Raw genomic sequence first — 9,187 nt, 5'->3', positions numbered from 1 at the left:
GGCCTGTGCAGCCGCTTACAGCAGTGCAAAGTATCAGAGCAGCAGTGTTTCTGCACTCACTTTGCACTGGGACAGATGACGACACAGGGCAAGGCCAATGATTAATTAGGCCCGTGGGGCTTTTCAGATCACCTTTCTTTTCTGTCCTTGTTTGGATTCCGTCGGCATTTTGCCTATGAAAATGCTCCAGCAGCTCCAAGCCAAGCCAGTTCCCAGCTTAGGGGAAGGGGGCTCTAACTAAAAAAAAGGGGGAAGTTACTCACCTTGCAGTAACTGAGGTTCTTCGAGATGTGTGTCCCTGTGGGTGCTCCGCTCTAGGTGTCGATGCGTCCCGGCACCGTTGATTGGAGATCTTCGGTAGCAGGACGCACACGCTCAGTTGGTATCTCCCGTCTTGTTGGAATCTTCCTGAGTGCATGCGTCCCGCACCCTCCTCAGTTCCTTCTCTACCGTGGAGAAATCATACTAGTACTCCAAAGTAGAGGGGAGGAGGGCGGGGACTGGAGCACCCACAGGGACACACATCTCGAAGAACTTTAGCTACTGCAAGGTGAGTAACTTCCCCTTCTTCTACGAGTGCTGTCCCTGTGGGTGCTCCACTCTAGGTGAATGTGCAGCAGTTCCCACTATGGTCGGTGCGACTTTGGAGATGCGGCAGTGAGTACCGTAGAGAGTACTGTATGGCCTACTAGGGTGTCTGCCATGGTATCTTGTGTGATAGCATAGTGCTTGGCAAACGTGTGCTCAGATGACGATGTAGCCACTTTACAGACGTCAGAAATGGGTATGTTATGTAGGGAGGCAACGGATGTAGACATAGCTTGAGTGGAATGAGTTCTAAGGCCTTCGGGCGGTTGAATATTTTGAATACGGTAAGAGGATCTGATGCAGTCAGAGATCCATTTGGACAGACGTTGCTTAGAGATAGCCGTATCTTTCAATCTTTCAGTAATGGAGACAAAGAGTCATGGGGACTTATGGAATGGCTTAGTCCTGTCTAAATAAAAGGCAATTGCTCGCCTGAAGTCGAGAGTATGCAGGGTTGCCTCTTGCGGAGTCTCGTGAGGTGTAGGATAGAAAGTAGGTGAGTATATTGGTTGGTTAAGGTGGAAGGTGGATACCACCTTAGGGAGAAATTTAGGATGTGGTCTCAGAGTGACTTTGTCTTTGGAGAAGGTTATGTAGGGAGGATAGGCCATCAGGGTGCTTATTTCACCTACTCTCCTTGCTGATGTTATTGCAACTAAGAAAGCTACCTTCATGGATATATGAAGAAGAGACGAGGTAGCCAAGGGCTCGAATGGAGGTTTCATGAGACCATGAAGAATGAGGTTAAGATTCCATGTAGCTGCCGTTGGGGTAGAGATTTTGTAGGTCCATGAGAAATCGTTTTATGGTGGGAGAGTCCATGGATGACGGGAGGACATGCAGAGTAGGTAAGGATACCATGACTGTCTGGGCCAAGCCGGGGCAATAAGTATGACCCACGCATTATCGTCTGTGATCTTCTGAAGAACCCTGTGTAGCAGAGGGATTGGGGGGCAGGCGTACAGGAGAGAGTTGTTCCATGGGATGAGGAACATATCTCCTAGGGATGCAGTCCCGAGTCCCACTCTGGCAAAGAGGTCTATTGATGGGGTGCCCCAGAGGGAGAAGAGCTGTTGAAGTATTGCGGGGTGCAGTTCCCATTCGTGTTCTGTCGAAAAGTGCCTGCTGAGTACGTCGGCAGCAGTATTGTGGCAGTCGGGTAGGTAGGAAGCAATGATTTGTATTTGATGTTGTATGCACCAATGCCATGGTCAGATGGCTTCCATGTATAGGGAATGTGATCGGGCTCCCCCATGTCTGTTGATGTAAAACATACATGCTGTGTTGTCTGTTAAGACCCGAATAGATTTGTTCTTTATGTGGAGAAGAAAGTAAAGGCATGCTCGTTGCACTGCTCTGAGCTCTAAGAGATTTATGTGTCGGCACGTCTCTGATGCAGACCAGCAGCCTTGTGCCCTGTGTCCCCCTAGAAGAGCTCCCCATCCGATTAGGAAAGTGTCCATGGTGAGCATGAGCGTTGGGGTTCGTTGCTGGAAGGGAACACGCATTCAGAGGTTTTCGGGTCTTGTCCACCAATGTAGGGAAGCTACAACATTGGGAGGAGAAGTTAACACCATCCCTAAGGTGTGTCTGTTGGGTTTGAAGTTGGAGTTGAGCCAGCCCTGAAGACATCTCATGCGTAGCCTGGCGTTCTGGACCATGAAGGTGGTGGCTGCCACGTGACCAAGGAGCTGTAGGCAGATTCTTCCCTGTGTCCTGGGACGAATAGAGAGCGTGCATATCAGTTGTGTGATAGCAAGGAGTCTGTAATTTGGGAGTGAGGCTCTGCTTCGGATTGAGTCCAGATGAGCTCCAATGAACTCGATCTGTTGTGTAGATGGTCAGGGTGGATTTCTGGATGTTTATTTCAAGGCCTAGGCTGTGAAAGAGGGAGATGGCAAAATGGGTAGCTTGAAGTGTCTCGCCATAGGAGTTGCCCTTGATGAGGCAATCATCCAGATAGGGGGAAAAGCGTGATTCCATGTCTATGGAGGTGAACCATGACCACGGTTAGAGTCTTGGAAAAGACTCTCGGCACTGTGGAGAGTCCGAAAGGAAGAACTCTGTATTGAAAATGGTCATGACCGATTGTGAATCGTAGGAAGCGTCTGTGAGCTGGATGAATTGGTATATGAAAATAAGCGTCCCTTAGGTCAAGGGCTGTGAACCAGTCCCCTTGATCCAGTGCAGGAATTATTGTGCCCAGTGTGACCATCTTGAATTTTTGTATCCTCACAAATTTGTTCAGTCGGCATAGGTCCAGCATAGGCCTCCATCCCCAGGTCTTTTTCTGGGTCAGAAAGTAATGGGAGTAGAACCCTTTCCCTCCATGTTGTGTTGGCACAGTTTCCATTGCACCTAGTTGTAGAAGGTGAGCCATTTCTACGCAAAGTAAGTGCTTGTGAGAGGGGTCCCTGAAGAGGGACGGGGAAGGGTGAAGGGTAGGAAGGTAGGATATAAATGGGATAGAGCAACCAGACTGAACTATTTTGAGGACCCAGCGGTCCTGTGTAATCCGCTGCCGGGCATGCTGGAAACTCTGGAGGCGGTGGCCAAACGGGCAAGTAGGCGGTGGATTCAAGGGGAGGTCCTGCAGACCCTCTACCAACATTTCAAAATTGTTGCTTATTCCCCGGTGGGTGGGAGGTGGTTGCTTGAGCTTGATTTTGTCTGTGCTTAGGGCGTCTAGCGCGACTCCTAGTTATGATTTGGGTCGAGGCCAATAATACTGTTGTGCGTGGGGTCTTTGGTAGGGTTGGTATTATCTCCTGCGAAAGGACGGGTGAATGCCCAGGGCGTGCAGTGTCGCTCTAGAAACTTCATGGTGTGGAGGAGTTCAGCGGGGGTTTTTTGTTTGTTTGGGGGATTTTGGGAGAAAAGTTTAACCTTATCAGAAGGGAGGTCCTCCACTTTGGTCTGCAGATCTTTAGGGATGCCAGATGCAGAGAGCCATGAAGATTTGTGCGTAACCACAGCAGTTGCAGTAGTAGGGCTGCTGTGTCTGCCATGTCTAGAGCTGCTTGTAGGGCCGTTCTGGAAATTAATTGACCCTCAACCATGATTGAGTTGAAGTCTATTCTCCTATCCTCTGGAATGTAGGATGCAAATTCGAAAAGTTTATTGTAATTATCAAAGTCGTAGCTGGTGAGGAGGGCAGAATAATTCGCAATTCTGAATTGTAGAGTGGAGGATGTGTAAACCTTGCGACTGAAGACGTCAAGACGTTTAAGGTCCTTGTCTTGAGGGGTGAGCCGACATTGCGGCTGTTTTGTCCGTTGTACAACTGCATCCATGACAAGAGAGTTTGGTTGTGGATGAGAAAATAGGAAGTCAGCGTCCTTAGTGGGAACATAGTATTTATGTTCAGCCTTTTGCAAGTTGGTAATAAAGAAGCTGGAGTTTGCCAGAGAGTGTCAGCTGGCTCCAAGAGTGCCTCGTTTATGGGGAGCGTGATCTTTGAGGGCGCAGAGGGTTGAAGGATTCTGAGGAGCCCGTGTTGTGGTTCCTGAACCTCTTCTAAGTGGATGTCTTGACTAAGTGCCACCCTCTTGAAAAGTTCTTGAAATTGTTTACAGTCGTCCATGCTCTGTGGAGGTGGAGGGAAGAGGGCTCCGTCTGGAGCTGATGGAGAGTCAGGGACCAGTGAGTCAGGATATGGTCTGTAGCTCATGTTCTCAGGAGGGGGTTCAGGTACTCTAGACGTGGATGGAGCTGGAGATCGAGGCACAGAAGGAGGTAGTGGTTCGGGAGAAGAGGTCTGAAGGTGAGTGGCAGGAGGATGTGGCCAAGGGTACCACTGAGGCCAAGGCATAGGGTAGGAGAACCCAGGTGCCGTCCACAGAGGGCTGCAGTAGGGAAACTGAGGCTGGTGGTTGCGAGCCATGACCTGAGGCGGAAAAGGTTCCGGTGGAGGAGGAGAGGCGGGTGGGGAGAACTCCACCTGCTGCTGTACATCAGGTCTGCTGTCAGTGAAGGTAGCCAGCTCAGGTAGGGAGACCGGCTGTTCAAAAAACGAGCCCTATGTGTCCAGGAGCGGGGAGTTAGGCTCAGGTGGCACCGAGAGGTCACCCTGAGTGAGGAACCGTTGCTCCTGCTCCCTGTGCTCTTAGCGCATTGCCAACTGAAAGCCTCACTGGGGCCCCAGGGTACGTGGAGGAGCCCTGCAGGGGGTCAGCTGCTGGTGCCGGGGCAGGCTCGGTGCCCACGTTCTTCCCAGCACTGGAGCAGAGTGCGCAGTCCGCACCGCGGCTGTTTTTAGCGCTGAAGGCCTTGGTGCCGCGTAAGGCTTCCCAGCACGGGAGGTCAGGTTCCTGCCTCTGCGGGAGCCGTGGCCGAGGCGTTGTGACAGCCTGAGGTGCCTGCCTTCTGCGCTGTCATTACAGAGGGTAAGGATCTCGCGGGAGACCCTTTACCCTTGTTAAAGTCTCTCCTCTGAGACTGTTGGGCTTCTTGCCTCTGCTACAGAGAGGGTGAAGCCATGCTCCCAACTGGCTCTGATCTGGCCGGGGAGCGTGAGGGAGAGGGTTTAACTTTCCCCATCTCCGAAGGTGGCTGCAGAGATGTTTCCATTAGTAACATTTTAAGCCCCAGATCCCTGTTGTGACGAGCCCTGGTCTTGAGACTTGCACAGTGAAGGCATTTTGCAGGGATGTGTGTTTCGCCAAGGCACTTCACACATCGTGAGTGCCCATCAGACCCTGGCATGGAGTCCCAACAGGAAACACACTTCTTGAGTCCTGAAGCCCCTGGCATGTTGAATTAGAAATGGCAGGGGAAAGTGTCTCAGAAGGAGACAAGCCTGAGGCGAAAAGTTTTTTTTTTGTTTTCGTTTTTTAAACTAAGTAACTAAACTATGTAACTATTCTAAAGGAAGGGAAACAACTGGGATGCAACTAATAACTATTTCTATGTTCTTTGCTACTGTTTCCTACAGAGACCAGGGAAGAGAAGCAGCACTGCTCCGAGTCCCGTCTTCAGCCGAGGATGGTAGAGAAGGGACTGAGGAGGGTGCGGGACGCACGCACTGAGAAAGATTCCAACGGGACGGGAGATACCGAATGAGTGCGTGCATCCCGACCAGGCACTGCTACCGAAGATCTCCAATCAACGGCGCCGGGATGCACCGTCACCTAGAGGAGCACCCACAGGGACAGCACTCGAAGAAGAAGCAAAGATCTTGGACCACAGGCAATTAGGACAATTCCTCCAACAAGCAAAGAGATAGCAGAGGCATCGTTATGTCACGGTCTAGTCAAATGAAAGGTGGGCTGCAGCCATTTCATCCCATTACCCGGAGAAACCCTGCCAAGTTCAGAATTACCACCACCACCGCAAGGCTTGAACCCCAAGGGGAGAGGGTGCCGTAGGCCGAACAAAGACCAACATGGATCACAAGTGACCAGAAATGAAGAGACCCACCACCCCTCTGAGGTAGGTAAATATGACCTTCTTTTCGCTGATGGGGAGATGGAGGCAGAGAGAGATAAATGGAGCTGCCCGTGGTCACACAGCACGTCCATGGCTGAACTAGAAAGAGAGCCCAGGAACTGTAGCGTTTTACGTTGGAACCCTGAAACATGTCTGTGTATTTGCATGGCACTTTTCACCATGGTTTCTGAGCACCTCAGTCACTGATGGATTTAATCCTCAGACATGCCTGTGAGGGAGGGGCAGGGCTGTCGTCCTTCTGTTACAGCTGGGGGAACAAAGGAACAGGGCCGATCAACTGTCTTGCCTCAAGATCGGGCAGGGAACCTGCGCTGAGCTGGGAACTGAACCAGGTCTCAAGTCCCAGGGCATCCTTCCTCCTTGAGATAATGTCCACCCACAGATGGGGAGGTTAGTCCTCCGGTATGTACATGCTACTACAGCGCCACTTGACAGCAGCCCAGCAGCCTGCTAAAAACAGTCTGGAAGGAACTTGGACACTGCAGTAAATTCAGGATCTGCTGCAGGCTAGCAGCTCTGGAGGGGTTGTGAAGGTGCGTGTTGCATGCCAGCCAGAAAGGAGCCCGCACGGTGGGTGCCGAAGAAGGAGAAGGCGCAGCCCCTCTCTGGCTGCCTTCTTTCCCTTGCAACAAAAGAGACTGTTCCAGATATAGAAAGAGAGCAACCCGCTGGGAAGGAGCCAGGGGAGATTACGAGGCAGACTGCACTATCCGGAGCAGACGGTGCATCTGGAGAGACATGGCCTACAGGCAAGTTTGGACCCACTGCAAGGCAGTGGGAAGACTTAGCAGCAAAACAACACAGGATTGAGTTTTGGCACCTGCTCAAATAAAGGCTGGGACTGGCTCCTCGACCACAGACTTCTCTGACGTGAGAGCTAGGCCACCAGCCTGGGTGAGGCCCCTCTCAGAGGCTCCTGGGGGGCCAGCTGGACAGAGTCTCCAAAAGGAATTCCTCTCAGCAGGGACAGCAACCCACCCCCCATATATAAATTGTGCGTGAGTGGGTGCATAGACCCCCCTCCCCCTCATATCCTTATGTAAGTAGCATGGATTATATAGCTATAAACTTAACGCATCTGGGCCTTTTCAACCTTGACCTCTGCGCCTGTAAAGTAGCACTGGGCCACATAACCAGCTTCCGGGGCAATGGGATAGGATGGGGCAGTCGTGGGAGTTAATCCATTAACTTGCTTTGAGATCCTCCACACGTTCCCCAGTTCCACTCTGAACGCCACGCCGATTCAGTCTGGGATGCCAGCCCTATGTCTGGCAGCCCATGGGGCAGTGTGGTGTCCGGCTGGCACAGTGACTGGCTGTGAAATGTGGCTGACCCTGGCAGGGGACCAGCTGTTGCTGTAGCGTGAAGAAGAACTGAGCGTTTGGGTCTGAAAATCCAACAGGCCAGAGCATCAAACTAGTGGGAGCATCTGCAAACCCCACTAAAGCCAATGGGGGCCGTTCTCAGAACCGGGTCCCTTCTTCTGTGACTTTGGGGACAAACTGGGTGGGCAGGGAGTTGATTCTCCCCAACCAAGTTACACACCGTCCTGAACCAGGACCTTGGAGCGTGAGCTCTTCGAGCCAGGGAACGCCATTCCCACGTGCATGTATCACAACCGGCCCGATGGGGCTCCAACTTGATTGAAGCCCCGTAGTGTTATTGATAATAAACAATATGATGGCCCATAGCACAGATGCTACACAAGCCTTCCCCTTGCTGTTCTCATGCAGGTCTCATTAGGGAAGTTAAAGCATTTCCTCCCAGCCAGTCCTTTTAAACCTCAGGAATACACACGCAGGCACGAGTCGCTCCCCATTAGCTCACTGGGCTTGGGAGTCTGTCTGCTTCATAACAGACCATGCAGCCACTCTAACCCATCCCCACCGCCTTAGGTCATGCAAACCCTTTCAGCCCCCAGAGCCGAAAGTGACAAGAACGATAAATCCAAGCCAGCTGTCAGGCGTCAGCGCCCTGCTTGCTGTCGCCAGCAAAAGGCCACGGAGACATGCAGTAGCTGTTCTCCCATTTCCATGGGAAAAGCGGACAAGCAGCTCTTCCGTTTGCTTTGAGTGTGCATGTGTCAGGCCAGAAAGTGTCAGTCCACTGCAGGCACCATTCTGAGAGCTGATGGCCGGGAAAAATTAGTCTCAGAACATGCTTGTAAGTCCCTAGGTTGTAATTTAAGGGATATTTAGTTGCTTAAAGAAACACGAGGCAGATTATTTCCTATTGGGTGAAAGGAAGCTTCATTAGGGAAGTTTAGCAGAGTGAATGGGCATTTTATCCTACTAGATATGAATACGATGACCTTATATTACTTATTCAGTGCCATGGATGTGCCTGGTGATTTGTGGACAAATAAAATGGACAGGTCTACAGATTTCTTTCGGCCCCTCCCATTCAAGGATCTCAAAGCAGTTTATCAGCGTATTGTGTAGTAAGCCATGCAACGCTTGTGGTGAAGGAGGAAAGACTTCTAATGGGGGGTGTGAACTGAAGGTTAAAGAACACGTCCAGCATGGGCACACAGTAAGTGATTAGATTTTTTTTTTTTTTTTTTTTACCAAAACTAAAATTTTCCGCTCACATTTTTTTGTTTTGGTTGAAACACCAAACACGGTTTGATCAGAATTCAAACTGCTCTTGAAAAAATGGAGAATTGGGCTGAGATTCAGTGGAAACAAGTACATGGTCCTACACTAGGAAAGAAATAAATCCAACAGGCAACCACAAAATGAGGAGTAAGTAGCTTGGCGGAAGGACCAACTAGCTTGCTGAAAAGGAGCTGGGGGTTATAGAGGATGACAAACTGAATATGAGCCCACAACGTGATGCAGTCATGAAAAAGGACATAATTCTGGGGTGCATTAAGTAGACGTGTCCTATGTAAGACACGGGAGGTAATTGTCCCACTCTACTCGGCACTGGTGAGGCCTCAGCTGGAGTTTCTGGGTGCCACACATTAGGAAAGTTGTGGACAAATTGGAGCGAGTCCAGAGAAGAGCAACAAAAATGAGAAAACTTTAGAAAACCTGACTTAGGAGGAAAGGTAGAAAATGGGACATGGTTAGTCTTGCTGTGGGGTGGGGTGGTGGGGGGGAACGGACCTGTCTTCCCCCAGCTGTCTTCAAATATGTTACGGGCTTCT

The sequence above is a fragment of the Caretta caretta genome, chromosome 4 (genome assembly GCF_965140235.1).
Source record: "Caretta caretta isolate rCarCar2 chromosome 4, rCarCar1.hap1, whole genome shotgun sequence".
Taxonomy (NCBI): Eukaryota; Metazoa; Chordata; order Testudines; family Cheloniidae; genus Caretta; species Caretta caretta.
This window is presented reverse-complemented; position numbering follows the sequence as displayed.